This window comes from Gnatocerus cornutus, unplaced genomic scaffold (genome assembly GCF_029298725.1).
Source record: "Gnatocerus cornutus isolate USDA-ARS CGAHR unplaced genomic scaffold, icGnaCorn1.1 Chromosome170, whole genome shotgun sequence".
NCBI classification, from domain to species: Eukaryota; Metazoa; Arthropoda; class Insecta; order Coleoptera; family Tenebrionidae; genus Gnatocerus; species Gnatocerus cornutus.
In genome coordinates this window covers 51,753-69,549 of record NW_028275367.1, presented here as the reverse complement: position 1 = coordinate 69,549, position 17,797 = coordinate 51,753, and the positions used below count along the sequence as shown (strand labels likewise).

The 17,797-nt window shown below is 46.5% G+C and overlaps 2 non-coding genes across 2 annotated transcripts; both read right to left on the bottom strand.

The window, feature by feature from the left end:
* Nucleotides 1-5,285: 5,285 nt before the first annotated feature.
* Nucleotides 5,286-5,405, bottom strand: LOC148166750 (5S ribosomal RNA). Its single transcript, XR_015770957.1, has one exon. It is a non-coding gene; the product is annotated as a 5S ribosomal RNA (ribosomal RNA).
* A 12,052-nt stretch (nucleotides 5,406-17,457) lies between these two features.
* LOC148166749 (5S ribosomal RNA) lies at nucleotides 17,458-17,577 on the bottom strand. Its single transcript, XR_015770956.1, has one exon. It is a non-coding gene; the product is annotated as a 5S ribosomal RNA (ribosomal RNA).
* Between the last annotated feature and the right edge of the window lie 220 nt (nucleotides 17,578-17,797).

The following is a 17,797-nucleotide window of genomic DNA, read 5'->3' as shown; positions in this document are numbered from 1 at the left end:
TGTATTTGGAATAAACGGGGAATTTAAAAATAAATGGAAGTTTGAAAAAGGTAGAGAAGCAGAAGATGAAGAAAGTGGACTCTTCGTGGGTTTCCTGGGATTTTTCATGGGGTTCCTGGAACTCTTCATGGGTGTCCTGGGAGTCAGTGAGGATCCTGGGACTCTTCATGGGTATCCTTGAGCTTTTCGTGGGAATCCTGGAACTCTTCGTGGGTAACCTGATGATCATCTGAGGACTTCGAGGCTAAAAGAGAAACCTGAAAGAGAAAGAGAAGGAGAAAGAGAAGGAGGGAAGTGGTCTCGTCCTGGGAAAGGACCTCTTCATCTCATCGAGATGGGCGTGTCTTCGACCAGCTCCTGGAGAGCTGCTGGGAGGTTAGGGAATGATGCTGAGAGAAGTGCTGTGGGTAGGTGTTTCTGCTTGACAGCAGGTTTTTTGGGAATAGCGTTAATCATGCGGTTTTTTGTAGGAAGCTTGTAAGATGTGTGCAAAGTTTGAATGGCTAGAGGGTTATTGTTACTAGCAAGCGTGCGTGTTATGTAGCGTGTGCGGAGTTTAGTGAATCGATCAGTGATGGGAGTAGTTTTAGTGTGTTCATGCAGGTCGTTAGATGGAAATTCGCGGTCAAGTCGGAAGATTAGTCTAAGTGTGTGGCGTTCGAAAGAAGAAACTTTAAAGAGCATGCGGTTAGAGAGCGAGGCGTAAAGCAGAGATCTGTATTCAAAGATGGGGCGTATGAAAAGTTTGTACGTGTGGTGTAGAGTTTCTGAGCTGCAACCCCGAATCCGGCCGCGAATGCGATACAAAAGGTTTGATCGATTGCGTGCTTTCTTCATCGTCCTTTTCAGGTCCTCGTTAAGGGTACAAGTAGAAGAGAAAGTGATACCTAAGTAAGTAAGAGAATTAGTTTGAGTAAGAGATTGGTTGTTTATAGTTAGCCGTGTGTTGAGTTTAAAGTTGAGACGTTGTTTCTGGGCTTTGGGGTAAGTGAAGCAGATGGATTGGCATTTGGTAGGGTTGGTTTTCACTCTCCAGGTGTTTGTCCATTTTTCGACTCGATGAAGTTCTTTCTGGAGGATGTCTGAAGCCTTTTCAGCGCTCCGGTGGCTAGACCAGATTGCCGAATCGTCAGCAAACAACCTCGTTTTGGTCCGGAGGGAATCTGAAATTGGAAAATCACTGCAGTATATAATGTACAACAAAGGTGACAGGACGGAGCCTTGTGGGACTCCGGCCTTTAGTGTAAAGGTGTTAGAAAAGGCGTCGTTGAATTTGATCCTGCAGGATCGGTTGGTGAGATAGGAGACGATGAGCTTTGTGAATTTAAGATTGATTCCGAGATTGATGAGTTTTTGCACCAGACCGTCGTGCCAGACCTTGTCAAATGCTCTTTCGATGTCCAAAAAGGCACCTACGGTGCACTCTCCAAGGTTGGCGTGTCTGATGATGTCGGTTTGCAAGTCTACTAAAGGATTTTGAGTGCTACGTTCTGATCTAAAGCCGAATTGTTGTTGCGGAAGCAAGTTATGAGTTTCGAGAATGATTTTAAGTCTGTTAGTTAAAACGCGTTCAAAGATTTTGCCTAGGATATTAAGTAGTGAAATAGGGCGATATGACTTAGGGTCTGAAATAGGTTTTCCCGGTTTTAAAATCATGATCGTATTCGCTAGTTTCCACGCGGTTGGAAAATAAAGATTAGTTAAACAATTGTTAAAAATGGCGGTTAATGCAAGAAAGCCAGAGTCTGGTAAATTTTTCAAAATGATAGGTTTAATCTGATCGGGGCCCGGAGCTTTGGTGGTTTTTAAATTGAAAATGATTGATTTTACTTCGCGAACTGTTACTGGGTCGGTTAAGTGCTCGTCGTTGTGGGGATATGGAAGGGGTTCGATTAGTGGAATATCGCGCATGGTTTGAATGTTGGCAGAGACTTTTTCGAAAAAGGGTTGATTGAAATGGGGGTCGTCGGGGACTTGATGGATTTGTTCGAGAAGATTGGCAAAGCACTCGGCTTTGTCTTGGGAAGAGTGGTAAACGTTGGGGCCTTCGATTAGATTTTGATTAGGTTTAGAAAGTTGACCAGAAATTGCTTTGAATTTTGACCAAAATGCTTTACCGTCACGGTAATCTAAAGATTCGCAGGTTTTGACCCAAGTTTCCTCTTTGAATTGATTGATGTCGCGGCGGATTTTGGCACTGAGTTTATTGATAAGGGTTTTAAGAAAGGGGTCGCGGGTTCTGACAAAGTCGCGGTAGATTTTACGTTTTTCTTTAATTAGTCTTAGAATACGCGCAGGTAGAGGGGTTTTGTCCTTCGGAATGGATTTAATCTTAATGGCTTTAAGTTTGGCTGAAGTGATGGCTGAAGTTAATGACTCTACTTGATGGTCGATTTCTACCTGAGAATTTACTGCGGTAATGAGTGGAAGGGTAGTATTAAGTTCTGCTCGGAAAAGTTCCCAATTTGCGTTCTTGTAATTGAAGATTTTGGTAATTTCCGGCGCCGGCTGAGGGCCATTAGTTAAGAAATTAGCAATTAGTGGAAAATGGTCTGAAGTTACGGTGGTGCCTATTGAGGTTTCGCTGTCGAATAAGTGAATTAGGTTTTCAGAAATAAGAATGTGGTCAATAATGGAGCAACCTTGATGAGAAATGAAAGTGGGGTTTTGGTTTTTGAGACGGTAAAAAGGGAATTCGCTAATTAATTGAGAAAGAAGTCTGCCGTTAAGGTTGGTTGCGTGGTCTCCGAAGTCTGTGTGTCTGGCGTTAAAGTCGCCCATTATAATTGAAAATGGAAGATGTGAAGCATAGTTAAAAAGTTCAGAAGAGACGCGGTTGTTAGGCTGATTATAATACGAAAAAATGGTGATAGTGTGATTATTTAACTTGACGTCGGCGGCAACGAGTTCTAAAGAGGATAGGTTGTCAGGAAGTTGATGTTTTACTGATTGAAAGTCCGTTGAAACAAGAAGCGCGGAGCCGTGAAAACGGTTAGTTGGCGGTTTATGGTAACAAGAAAAATTTTTGACTTTAATCGCGTTGTCGGAATGAGTTTCGGTGATAGACAAGATTTTGATTGAGTCTGATTCAATAAAGTGTTTGACGGCGTTGAGTTTTCTGTTGATTCCGGAGACGTTAACCGTGGCGATATTCACGCTGTTAGGAAGGGGGCCCCCGCCGGGAAAGACGGGGGAGGTCGCAATGGGAGGCATTGCAACGGGTGTTGGGACGAGACGTGGGGGCGAATCTACTCAAAGGAGAAGTAGATCCGCTGACCCACATGGTTAATGCGGGTTTTGGTGCGGAGGACGGTTTTTGACGCAGACTCGACGAGTTCTGCGACTTTGGATCGTTGATGTGGAAACAGGTCGTAGAGCATTTTGGTGACAAAAGTGATGGTTTGACGCACAGAAATGCATTGGGGTTCGGGGTCTGCGAACTCAGGTGGGGGCAGCAAGATGATGGTTGGGGCGACGGGCGTGTCGCAGGTGACGACCGCGTCTTTGATTTTAGGGCATTTTTGTGACCAGGCGGGGTGGTCTCCTTTGCAGAGGAGACAGGTGATTGTGTCAGAAGGACACTTGTTGGACGGATGACTTTCGGGGCATTTAGGACAGGCCAACTTGTTGTGGCAGGAGGAGGCGGCGTGCCCAAGCTGGAAGCACTTGGTACACTGAAGAGGAGCGGGTTTTTGGGGGGCTTTGGAAGGCTCGCACTGATAGCGCTTACCGAAAAGGATGATTCCTTCCTTGAGGAGGAAGTCAACTGTGGCGGTGGAGGTTGTTAGGACACGGAGAAGATTACAAAAGTTGCCCGTCTGTCTGGAACGGATGCGCCAGACATTAGAGCATTGGAGATGGAGGTCACGGATGGCGTTTAAGACTTCATCGTTGTCGATGTCGTCCTGGATGTCTTTAATGACGATTGACATTTGCGGAATTTTGGGGGCATTTGGGGGGGCTGGTTGTGCTGAAAGCTTTCGGTGCACTTGCACGATTGAAATGGTCGGGCAGGCGGTGGCAGTGCAGAGATGGGATTGGAAGTTTGCCGGAAGGGCTTTGGTGGTAACTAGGAGCGCTGTGCGGTTCCAGTTAACCACAAGTTTGGAAATGTCCTTGACAAGCAGGGACGTTGTGAGAAGTCCGTAGAAGGTTTTTTGTGTGGAGAAAGCCTGAGGGATGTTTCGGATTGTGTACCTGAAGGGGTACACATTTTGGGAGGATGTCATTATTATGGAGTTATTTGAAGAGAACGAGAATGCTCTCTCCCGAGGAGGAGAGCTGGGTGGGGTTGGGGTCTTGTTTCCGGTAAAATCAGACTTACCGGATGACGCAGTTTGACGGTTTGATGAGCTTGCACCACTGGCACTTGCACCACTGGCACTTGCACTCGAGGTTGCACTTTTCACGGCGCGAGGACGAAGGTTGTGAGTACTCATCGACGGAGCGCGATGATGCGTACTCAGAGAACACTTCAAGAATGCCGAACGCGGCGAAGGCTAGAAATTTATATGGTCGGTACAGCGCCATCTCGTTAGGGCAATGGTCGAACGACGAACTAAGGCGGAGCGCCTGTTTGTCGCTCGCTCGTTATAAATAGAGGGATTTTAGGTGTGCGGCGTTTTAGATCGAGTATACTCGTCGTAACGTGCACGTCGTGTCTGTCTCGTTTTCTGTTTTTAAACGTTTTTTTAACTCGACGACTAGAAGAGAATGCCACCCAAGACCAGCGGTAAGGCGGCCAAGAAGGCCGGAAAAGCTCAAAAGAACATCTCGAAGAGCGACAAGAAAAAGAAGCGCAGGAGGAAGGAGAGTTACGCCATCTACATTTACAAGGTGTTGAAGCAGGTCCATCCCGATACCGGTATCTCCAGCAAGGCTATGTCTATCATGAACAGTTTCGTGAACGACATCTTCGAACGTATAGCTGCTGAAGCCAGTCGCCTCGCTCATTACAACAAACGTTCGACCATAACCAGCAGGGAGATCCAGACGGCGGTGCGTCTTCTTTTGCCCGGTGAATTGGCGAAGCACGCCGTTTCTGAAGGAACCAAGGCCGTCACCAAATACACCAGTTCAAAATAAATCCTCCTCGAGCAGCTTGGAAGTTGGTTGGAAAAAAAAGAAAAAAAATCGGTTCTTTTCAGAACCACAAATTCAACTCGAACGAATTAAAAATTTTCGTCTTCATACTATATAAGTTCCTGAGAGAAAATATAAATAGTGAAAAATATATTTAAAAAAAGTTTGACATCAGAAATGTTAATAAAAAAAGAAAAGAGTAGAGACAACGGCACGCGGTGTTCCCAAGCGGTCACCCATCCAAGTACTGACCGCGCCCGACGTTGCTTGACTTCGGTGATCGGACGAGAACCGGTAGTTTTCAACGTGGTATGGTCGTTGCCTGGTAAAATTTTCCAAGATGGTACGTTGACGATTTTTTGTGATTGTTCGATCGTTTGGATGTGACATTTTTCGATGGTACACATGTCAGAAAATGTACAAGATTTAAAAGAAGAAAAAAAAAAAATTTTTTTTTGCGAGTCGTTTTTTAGTTTTTTTTTTGCGACAAAATGACGAAAAAAAAAAACTCGTATGAGGCGTTAAATTAAATTGTTCGTTTGACGATCTCAACGAGTCACTTGCGATTAACGTAATTTAAAATTTGAGAACTTACTTACTCACTTGCTTGCTTAGATGGAAATAGCACCCACTTGAAGTAAACGCCGACACGGACCGGAGATGAATAAACTCCGAACGGACGGGGTTAATTCATGAACTGACCGTAGTACGGTCGAAGGTTCGCCGCCGCCGCTACCTGCTTTCTTTCTTAGAACTGATAACAGAGTTGGTTTCTTTGTCTGTTCATTCATCGAAATTCCCACCACTCTGGCCGGGCCGGGCGGGGTGGGTGTGTGTTGTTTCATGATTTGTTCTCTTCTCGATTTATTCTTTTTCCGACGTCGTTCGATTCATAGAGATGTTTTCGTCGAAAGTGTGGTCGCGTTTACATTGCATTAAAATTTAATTTGTTCCAGTGCGACGATGAAACAAGAAAAAAGTTTCAAGTAAGTACGCACGCACGCACACCTACATATTTCATTTTTTAAATCTTTCGACGTTCGTAGTTTCTGCTCGAAATGTCGACTAATAGTAGGGAATGTTTTGTTGATTTGTTTGTTTTTCGTTTTTGAGAAGAACAAATGAAAATTTCGTTGGATTTCTGTCGACCGACGACCGACTGAAAATCCGCCGACATCGACGTAGTTTTATTTAGAGTGTCTGAAAAATGCAAACAATGCAAGATTTCCGTATTTTTGTTGGTTTGTGGTGTTTGGGGAGTTTTTTTTATGATTATAAAATGGTTTCGTCGAGAAAAATTGCTTCTTTCGCAATGAATTGGCAAGAAAAATTAAAAAACTCGTCCGTTCCCGTCGCTGGATGTTCGACGGTGGTCCGTCTGATTTTCCCTTTATTTTCGTAAAATTGACGAGAATTTCGCCGTCAAAACTGTTTTCGGTGATGTTTCGATGATGGGATTTCGTCGTGTGAGGTAATTTTTGAGGAAAAAATGTCGATTTTGCGAAAAAAGTCGTTCGAAAAGTCCGTTCGTCGTACAAATTCGTTTCTCATGGTCGAGTCCGAAATTGACATCGTTTTTTTTCCGACCTGTTCGTCAAGATCGTTTTCAAAAATCAACTCCTACGAAAGGCGAAGGTTTTATCTTCGTTCTTGAAAAAATTCGACCTTCTCGGACGTCATCTTCGACCGTTTGTGAATTTTTTTCCTACACTCTGCAGGTTCGTCGGTCGTCGCTCCGATCCGTGCTGCGTCTCTTTGCGAGGCGATTTTCGAAAAGATCGCACGTACTTTTCGACCGATTCGTTCGTGAAACTTGTAGAGGATGCTTCCAAGTTTGTCTGGTCGAAAGCGGAACTTTCCTGTTATTCGTGGAAAACGCGTAACGTCGGCGTCGAACTTGGATGTCATCTCCTTGTTTCGGAGGGTCTTTGTTCGAGTCGACGTTCGATCGGTCCTTGTTCGCTTTTGGAGGTCGGCTGGTCGTCCGGGAAAACTTGAGGTTATTCAGGAGGCCATCGCCGACCGAATCGCTCATGTTCCCGCACCCGGAGGCGGTGATCTTCGCGTAAAGAGAACGATGCCATCACGCGAAAGCTGTATTCGAGTAGTAGTAGTAAAATGTAGTTTATTCAGCAGTTGTACAGTCATGTGATACAAATTGACAAAAGATGTTAAAAACAAGCTGCTGAAAGCGCCGCTATAGGCTTGTGCCTCTTCAGCGCTGTGTACATGGTGATTGTGTTGGTACAAAAAAGAAAAAAATTAACATGTTTATCAGAGTACAAAAAAATTAATTGATTGATTGCGTGTATTGGTGTCTTCGGTGACGTGTGAAGAAGAAGGTGCATCCTGAAGCGTCCACGGCCGACTTATCGACGTGATTCCCGCATTTGCGCAGAGTACATAGGAAAACCGTGGAAAACCTATGTCGGAATCGTCTCGCGGATGCAGCGAAGAAAGGTGAAATGAGGAAACTGAGTGAAGAATGGCTGTTTGTGGGTTCCGAGAAGCCGATGGTCGCGCTGTCCATTCTCCGCCACTTCCTGTTGCCAACCTTGGACGTCGAGACGACCTTGGGTGGCTTCGGGGATGGCGGCCGTTGTCCTGCGCGGCGTGGCAATCTCAACTGGAACAAAAAACAAACGGCAGAAAACAGAAAACAAGATTGTGTGTGTGTGTGTGTGTGTGTGGTTTTGTGTTTATGGAAACTGCAGAAAAAAGAAGAGAAAAGAGTATGAATTGGAGAAAGAAATAGGAAAGATGGGAAGTGCAGCTTCGAGGTTTTTGGTCGACTTGTTTTCCGTTGCGGCGATCGGGCGAGAAATTGAATTTGTGAGACGGGAGACTTGCGTCGTGGAACAGAGAGAGAGAGAGACTTGGCGCTGGATTGAGTGTTGGATTACACACGATCGGAATGCGGTTGTGGAATTACGCTGGCGGAGCAGCGGTGAAGGTTCGTTGTCCGAGGTGGACAGGGCCGGCTTAGGTTTGCTTTCAGCTGTTGTTGTTTCGGGGCGGTGGGAAATTTGCCCCGAAAATTTGTGGAGGGCGTAACGAAAGTGGAGTTTCGTCAATGATGTTAGTTAAACCTGGAGAAGATTCGAAAAAGAGCGAATGTGCCTGAATGAGGGCGCTGGGAAGATGGATTTTCTTCTGCCTTGGTTTGACTGGAAATCTCCTCTGGTCGCGACCTGTGGGAGCAAATGGAGTAAGCCAGTGTTCAAAAATCGTGTTCTTCGCCAATGCGCTGTTGCTCCGAAGGGAGCGTTGCACATACGACGCCTGGAGTTTGATGAGACGTTCCAGGATTGGTTGGGTCCGTGTGATCTCGGGCAACTGGGCTGAAGGGTACCTAGGACTTAGGCGGAAAATTTTTCTCAAGATTTTTCTTTCGCACGACGCGATGGACTCCAAACTGGATCGGTCAAGAGAGGCTAAAAGGGCTGATTTAAATTCGAAAAGAGGTCTGATGTACATCTTGTAAGTGTGGAGGAGGGTTGGGGGTGAACACCCCCTGAGTCCACCCCTTAACCTGGAAATTAAGCCAACTCTTTTTCTGACCTTGGAGATTGTGTTTTTGAGATCGGGAGAAGAAAGGGAGCCGTATCTGTGGAATTCCACACCCAAGTATCGAACACTGTCCTTTAGCGGAATTTCTTTGTTCCAGAGAGTGAGCTGGACGTTTCTTGGAAAGAATTTCTTCGCTCTCGTCTGCTTTCCATTTCTGAAAAGGACGGCTGATGACTTCTCTGGATTTGGTGAAATTCGCCATTTCGAGGCCCATTCCTGGATGGTGTCGAGGACGCTCTGGGCATCGTTTGCCGCTCTCAAAGAGGTGGTGTTTCCGGCCCAAAGTGCTGTGTCATCCGCGAATTGAAACGTTCTTATTGTTTCGTTGTTTACTGCCGGAAAATCGTGGCAGTAAATCAGGTAAAGAAGTGGCGAGATGACTGAACCTTGGGGAACTCCCGCTTCGATTTCGATCGGTTCCGAGAGTTCTTTTCCGACTTTGATTTTGACGGTCCTGTTCGTGAGGAATGAATCGATGAGGCCGGTGAATCTGTCCGAGAATTTGAGGGTCTTGAGTTTCTGAATTATCCCAGCGTGCCAAACTCGGTCAAATGCCTTCTCAATGTCTAAAAAGACACCAACAACACACTGTCCCGAGTTTAAGTACCTTGCGATGTCAGTCTGCAATGCTACGAGAGGATCGGTGGTGGATCGACTTGCCCGAAAACCAAATTGTGGGTCAGGCAGTATTCGATTCCGTTCACATCTGTCGCTGAGTCTTAGGGTAATAATTCTTTCGAATATTTTGCCTATCGAGCACAGGAGCGTGATGGGACGGTAAGAGTTGGGATCCTCTGTAGGCTTGCCAGGTTTCGAAATTGCTATGGCCAACCCGCTTTTCCAGTCCTTAGGAAAGTAGGAGGCGTCCAGACAATTGTTGAAAATCTGACATATTGCAGCAATGACTTCATTGGGAATTTTCTTCAGAGTGAGGTTGTTCACTTGATCCGGACCTGGAGCTTTTCGCGTCTTGAGGGCTGAGATTGTCGCCTTGATCTGACCTGGAGTGACCGGATCAAGCAGTTCGTCTTCTTCCTGGGCGTCTTCGCGGTCTTGTTGCGAGAGAAAGATGGTGGAACTGCGCAAGCGCTTCCTGAATTTTTCTCTGAAAGCTTCTGTTCTTTTGATGTGATTTTCATCGTGCCGTGGGTCTTCTGGAATTCGGAATGAATTCTTGAAGTGGTTGGCGAACGCTTCAGATTTTTCTTTGTCGGAAATCATGACGTCATTTCCGACCTTCAGGTGGTTGCGAGTTCTCGTTTTCTGGCCGGTCAAGACCTTGAACTTGTGCCAGAAACTGGCGCCGTTTCGGAAGTCGAGTTCTGAACACGCTTGAATCCATTGGTTTTCTCGGTGTTTGTTGATCATTAGCCGAATCTTGGCATTTAATCTGTTCCACTCGGTCTTGATGTTTGGATCTCGTGAAGCGACGAATTCTCTGTAGATTCTGCGCTTTTGTCGGATCAGTGAAACGATGTAGGGCGGGAGAGGCTTTTTCGTGGGATTAATTAATTTCTCGGGAGTCGAGTCGAGGACACATGATTGGATGTGTTGGGTGAGGTCAGCGACTTGTTTGTCGATGACGTCAGGATTGCGTGTTTCGAGAATTGAAGGCAGCCGCTCGATGCAGGTGGCTGAAAACTGGTTCCAATTTGTTCGCTTGAAATCTCGAATTTTAACCAGCGATGGAATTGCGGTCACGGGCCTACCTAAATTAATTTCGACGATGATCGGAACGTGATCAGATGTTATTGTTGTGCCGATGGTCGCTTCCTCGCTGCACCTGTGTGAGAATGAGTCATGCACAAGAATGTGATCGATGTTTGATGCCCCATTGTTGCTTAGAAAAGTCGGTTGACAATTTCTGATGCGACAAATGGAGAGACTCTGCGTTGCGTTGAGGAGGATGCGGCCGTTGGAATTTGTGTAGGTGTCGCCGAAATCTGCATGACGCGCATTGAAGTCACCTAGAATTATCGAATTTTCGATCGAAGCGACAAAGGTTAAAAAGTTAAGACTCAAGCGGGAACCTGGAGGAACGTAAATTGAAAAAACGGTTAAAACAAAATCGTCGATGTTCACTTGGGCTGCAACGCATTCAAGATTCTGAAAATTAATTGGCAGAGCGAATTGTTTAAAACCGTAGACGTTCTTGACGAGAAGAGCCACTCCTCGATGATTGGGACCTGCAGGTGTCACTGACGGACGGTGGATGGCATTGAAACCTCTGAAATTCGGAAGACTTGGAGATTTTGTCTCGGTCAAAGCGAGAATGGAAATTTTGTCAGTGACAATGAAATTTTCGACGGCTGCCTTTTTGCGGCGGATGCCGCAACAGTTAACGGTAGCGACCTTGACCTTTTCAGCCACACTTGTTCACTGAGACGTGGAGATTTGAACCGGAGAAGTTGAAGATTACTTCCCGGTTAAAGAAGAGTTTGGCGTGTCGCTTGATGTTTTCAGCGACCAGGACTCGACGTTCAGGGAATGAGTTCACCAGGGTGTAACTCAGCATCCTGACGAGGTTGTCGATGTGGGGGACTTCCTCGGGTTTTTTGGGAGGAGGAAGGGGGGTGTCCAGCGGGTTGATCCTCTGGACCGGGGCTCCGGGGACGACCGGAGTTTGCCTGGCTGGACACCGGAGTGAAAAGGCGAGATGTTGTCCGTTACAGTTAGCACAACGAGTTTCCTCGCTGGTGCAAGCTGAGAGACGGTGCGGACCTCCGCATTTGGGGCATTTCACCTGATTTTGTGGGCAGGTGTTTTGAGTGTGACCCACGCCTTGGCAGCGTGGGCACATTGCTGGAATTGGGGCGGGCACGTGGGAAGGTTCGCAACGGCGAACCTTGAAAAAGACCACCAACCCTTTTTTGAGGAGGGCGTCCAGAGAGGGTTGGTGACGAGTCACCAACCGGAAGAGACGTGTTGGGCGATTTGTCGCCCGGGACTTGATCCTCCAGGTCCTTTCGACCTGGAGCTCTGCCTCCGCGCAGGCCTCGAGAACGTCTCTCTCGTTGATGTCGAGGTCGACGTCTCGCATGACGCATGAGAAGGTCGGGTTGGTGGGTGGATTTCTTGGCCGGGCAGTTTTTTGTGCCTTTATGGCCGAAGAAATCCGACAGTCGGGGGTTCCAAACTGGTCCTGCAACATCTGAAGGTGTTGTTGTTGAGGAGCAATTGTTGTTGTGAAAGTGGCTTTTCCATCCCTGAAGACGTTTAGGGATGAAATTTTGATCGCCGACGCTTTGAGAGCGTTGGCCAGCGCCTTTGTCGAGCGGAAATTTGCCGGCAAGTTTTCGATGACAAACTTGTTTTGTGCGGCGGCTCGAGGTTGAGTTTGACGACCCGTCTGGGTGGTCTGGACTGGTGACGTCACTGCTGACGTCACTGGCGGGACTTGTTGCTGACGGCGGCTTCCTGACGAATTGGAAGCCGGTTTGTCGGCAACTTTTGTTTTTGATGATGAGGTGGTGCTTCCGGAAGTGGAAGCGAAAAGCGGGGGAAGAAGAGAAGTCTGGGCTTGGTTGGTGGAGGTTTGAGCTGCTTGTCTCAGGCTAATCAGTTGATTAACCTGCTCTCGAATCGAGAGTAGCTCCTCCAAGGAGGGGTCAATTGGGGGCAAAGGGGTAGCTGCTGGAGGAGGACTCACCGAATTCCTCTCCAGGGGCTGGGTGGTTGTGGGAACTTCGCTCTGGGCTAGCACTGAGGCGTAGCTTCGAGTCTGGCTTCCCTGACTGGTCCTCTGGGTCCTGGGGGCCGGGGTGGGGGGCGTCCTCGAGGTGGACGGGATGGGGTCCTCGAACTGGAGGTCGAGGAGGGAGAGCAGCTCGGACGGCTGCTGGGTTTTCGGACGCTTCGAGGTCCTGGGGATGAAGAGCTCCTCCGAAGAAGACGAGATCGGAGAGCAACTCCGTGTCTTCTTCTTCTTGTTCTTCTTTTTTTTCTTCTGGTTTTTCCCAGAAGAATGTTGTTGGGTTTGCGGGTTGCCTTTCAAGAACGACTCCCCCGCAACGGAAGCCGCTCTCGCCTTGGTGTTGCGCAATTCGCGCATCGCGTATTCTTCGCTCTCTCTGTGACGTCTGCACTGCACGACGTCTGAACTCAGAATCGCTGTATTCGAGGCCCACTGAATTTTCTAACTCGACGAGAAGGCTCTCGTTTAGTCCGCGGTCCGCGCGTTTTCGAACGCGCCAACACTTTGACTTTGGCGCCCAATTCGTTCTGTAAAGTTCATTCGTTCTTTCACCGAAGAATAAGCCTACCTATAATAAAAAGAAAAAAACGCGCGCGCGATAGACGAAAATATGGCCGACGTAGAAAATCAAGCAGCTTCGACGGTCGCCGGTGCCACTTCCGGCTCCTCACCGGTGAAGAAGGAGAAGAAGCCCAAAAATCCGAGAAGCAAACCTTCTCATCCGCCCACTTCGGAGATGGTCACCAACGCCATCAAAGGCTTGAAGGAACGCGGCGGTTCTTCGTTGCAGGCGATCAAGAAATATGTCGCGGCCAACTACAAAGTCGACGCGGAAAAATTTGCGCCTTTCATCAAGAAGTACCTTAAGGGCGCCGTCGCATCCGGTTCGTTGGTCCAAACCAAAGGAAAAGGAGCTTCCGGTTCGTTCAAGTTGGCTTCTGCCGTCACCGGTGCAGCTAAGGCTCCGTCCGCCACGAAAAAGAGATCTGCCGCTGCGACCGCGTCGTCATCGGCGAAATCCAAGAAGACGGGCGTTGCTAAACGTTCCGTCGCGTCAGCGCCGACGTCCGCCGAAAAAGGATCCGCCTCAAAAGCCGGTAAGAAGGCCGCCCCCGCCGCTTCGGCCAAGTCTAAGAAAACTGCCGCCGAAAAGAAGAGCGTCGCCGTATCGAAGGCTAGAAAGGCTGCGTCCGCTCCCGAAAAGAAAGCCAGCGCCGCCTCCAGATCGCCCGTCAAACCCAAGACGCCATCGAAAGCGAAGAAATCCAACAAGGCCGGTCCAACCAAGAAACCGAAAGCGCCGAAACCGAAAACGGCCAAAGCCGTCACCGTCAAAGCGAAAAAAACCGCTTCACCCAAGAGAAAGAAGTGAAAAGTCGACGACGATGATTTAATTTTTTCAACGACGACGACGTCCTGGTGGTTTCGGGAACGTGCTCCGATCGTATATATCGACGTAGGGGCACCATCGATACAAATAAATGGCCCTTTTCAGGGCCACAATTATTTTCAAGAAACGAACGAAAGATTCGCTTGGACAATGCACATTCTGTTGAGGAGATACATACTTTCATTTGATTTTCTTGTCTATTCATTTGACTGTCGAAACAGTGTTATTACAAAGAATGATAAACTTTATTATATAATAATGTTTCAAATAGTCTCAGTTAAAAGAAAATTTAATGTGAAAGAAAAAAGCAAAAGTTTATCGTTTTATGTAAGTACGAATTTTGTGAATAAATCACATAACCTAACTTTTTTTTTTTTTTTTTTTTTTTTTCAATCTCAAAAAGTTGCATGCGCGAACGATAAATTTTCAATTCGTTGGAAAATAATTGTGGTTCTGAAAAGAACCGATTTTTTTTTTCTTCTTTTAACACCTTCGAAGATGAAGAATTTGTTAATTCTAGATGGTCGGATCGGATGGATGGATGGATGGATGGAGGAAATTTAAGCCCTCTCGCCACGAATGCGTCTCGCCAATTGGATGTCTTTCGGCATGATGGTGACACGTTTGGCGTGGATGGCGCACAAGTTGGTGTCTTCGAAGAGGCCGACGAGATAAGCCTCGCTGGCTTCTTGAAGTGCCATCACGGCCGAACTTTGGAAACGGAGATCGGTCTTGAAATCTTGGGCGATCTCTCGGACGAGACGTTGGAAAGGCAGCTTGCGGATCAAAAGTTCAGTGCTCTTTTGATAACGACGAATCTCACGAAGGGCGACCGTACCGGGCCTGTAACGGTGAGGTTTCTTGACACCTCCGGTGGCGGGAGCGCTTTTTCTGGCCGCCTTCGTGGCCAACTGTTTTCTAGGTGCCTTGCCACCGGTAGATTTACGAGCCGTCTGTTTAGTTCTCGCCATCTCGGATATCGGATGAATCAAATGAAAAGAATTAACGTAGGTAGTGGCTTGCTTGCTTGCTTCGACCGAACGACCGACCGTACGTACGAACGTTCGAAAGTCAACTGAAAATTTTCGTCGCGCCAACGGCCGTTTTATAAACTCGATGAGTCATACGGCGACGCCATTGGTGGATTCGTTTTTAACGCGAGGTGGAGCTGCCGTAACTTATAAATAGTCCCGCGGAATGAAATTTTGACGTTAGTTCCATAACGAACTTGGTCGAAGCTACGTCGTTTTGTACGAAGAATTTCCTAATTTTATCAAGATGACCGGTCGTGGTAAAGGTGGCAAAGGATTGGGAAAAGGTGGCGCCAAACGTCATCGCAAAGTTCTACGCGATAACATCCAAGGTATAACGAAACCGGCGATCAGAAGATTGGCTCGTCGTGGTGGTGTGAAACGTATTTCCGGTCTCATCTACGAAGAAACCAGAGGTGTGTTGAAGGTCTTCCTCGAGAACGTCATCCGTGACGCCGTAACTTACACCGAACACGCAAAACGTAAGACCGTCACCGCCATGGACGTCGTCTACGCCCTGAAACGTCAAGGTCGTACCCTTTACGGTTTCGGCGGTTAATTTTATCATTTTATGACGTGTATCCGCATCCTCAGAGGAATAACAACAAACCCCCCGCAGGCAAGCAAACAAACAAACAAAAAAAAACGGTTCTTTTCAGAACCACAAAATAAATCAAACGAATTAAATATGTTGCTCAATTGTGTGTTTGTCTTCAAATCGAAATGAAAATCGTACGGAGTGAGTGATCATTTTAATTTGTGATCCAGGCGGCGACTTTGACAATTTTGACAGCAGTTTTAGGTTAGAATGACCATCGTTAAAAGAACGTTTTTGCCACGAAGAGTATATTTGAGGTTATGTCCAATATGGGGTAGAGTTACTCTCCTCAGACGTGACTTGAAACAAAATCTCATAGCAAATAAAACGATTGATTGTAGTATTACGGCTCACCGCTGACGACTGCTGCTGCAAGAAATTATCGAGACGGAGAGCACGTATAGGCGACCGGTGTGTGTGTGTATGTTCTTAACAGATTAATGTGCGAAATGTGAAGAAATTTACGACGAATCGGAATGTTTCTTGAATTAGATAATCAATAAATTATTATAGATAGAGTTGTCGAGTTCGTGCTTTAGTCGGGCATTGAATTTTTCTAAAAATTACGATGAAAAGTCGTAAAAATCATCTTTCTTGGTTGAATGTAATCGAAAATCTTCCGTTCAGTCTACGCTCGTATAATGAATTAATTGATCGGTTTAACTTTAAAATATCTAAAAGACTTTTTAACATGATTCTCATAGGTTGTTGTATTTTGGCGAAAAAATCAATTCGTTCGAGTTGAATTTTTGGCCCTGAGAAGGGCCGATGTGAAGATGGTTTTTATAAAAGTTTTTGTTTTTCGTTCGAGATGACGGCGGCGAAGAATTAAATTTAAGGCTTCTTTTCGGTCTTCTTGGGCAACAACACCGCCTGGATGTTGGGCAAGACACCGCCTTGGGCGATGGTAACGCCGGAAAGGAGCTTGTTTAACTCCTCGTCGTTCCTTATAGCCAATTGAAGATGTCTCGGAATGATACGGGTTTTCTTGTTATCTCTGGCGGCGTTTCCTGCCAATTCGAGAACTTCGGCGGCTAGATATTCCATTACGGCCGCCAAATAAACGGGAGCACCTGCACCCACTCTTTCGGCGTAGTTTCCTTTACGCAGAAGACGATGAATTCTGCCGACGGGAAACTGAAGTCCGGCACGACTGGAACGAGACTTCGCCTTTCCCTTCACTTTACCTCCTTTTCCTCTTCCGGACATGTTGTTATACGATATAAACAGCAAAACACCTACTGCGACTGACACGAAGCGCACTGACAAACGTACGGCTTGAAATAAATGCCGAACGCGGCGAAGGCTAGAAATTTATATGGTCGGTACAGCGCCATCTCGTTAGGGCAATGGTCGAACGACGAACTAAGGCGGAGCGCCTGTTTGTCGCTCGCTCGTTATAAATAGAGGGATTTTAGGTGTGCGGCGTTTTAGATCGAGTATACTCGTCGTAACGTGCACGTCGTGTCTGTCTCGTTTTCTGTTTTTAAACGTTTTTTTAACTCGACGACTAGAAGAGAATGCCACCCAAGACCAGCGGTAAGGCGGCCAAGAAGGCCGGAAAAGCTCAAAAGAACATCTCGAAGAGCGACAAGAAAAAGAAGCGCAGGAGGAAGGAGAGTTACGCCATCTACATTTACAAGGTGTTGAAGCAGGTCCATCCCGATACCGGTATCTCCAGCAAGGCTATGTCTATCATGAACAGTTTCGTGAACGACATCTTCGAACGTATAGCTGCTGAAGCCAGTCGCCTCGCTCATTACAACAAACGTTCGACCATAACCAGCAGGGAGATCCAGACGGCGGTGCGTCTTCTTTTGCCCGGTGAATTGGCGAAGCACGCCGTTTCTGAAGGAACCAAGGCCGTCACCAAATACACCAGTTCAAAATAAATCCTCCTCGAGCAGCTTGGAAGTTGGTTGGAAAAAAAAGAAAAAAAATCGGTTCTTTTCAGAACCACAAATTCAACTCGAACGAATTAAAAATTTTCGTCTTCATACTATATAAGTTCCTGAGAGAAAATATAAATAGTGAAAAATATATTTAAAAAAAGTTTGACATCAGAAATGTTAATAAAAAAAGAAAAGAGTAGAGACAACGGCACGCGGTGTTCCCAAGCGGTCACCCATCCAAGTACTGACCGCGCCCGACGTTGCTTGACTTCGGTGATCGGACGAGAACCGGTAGTTTTCAACGTGGTATGGTCGTTGCCTGGTAAAATTTTCCAAGATGGTACGTTGACGATTTTTTGTGATTGTTCGATCGTTTGGATGTGACATTTTTCGATGGTACACATGTCAGAAAATGTACAAGATTTAAAAGAAGAAAAAAAAAAAATTTTTTTTTGCGAGTCGTTTTTTAGTTTTTTTTTTGCGACAAAATGACGAAAAAAAAAAACTCGTATGAGGCGTTAAATTAAATTGTTCGTTTGA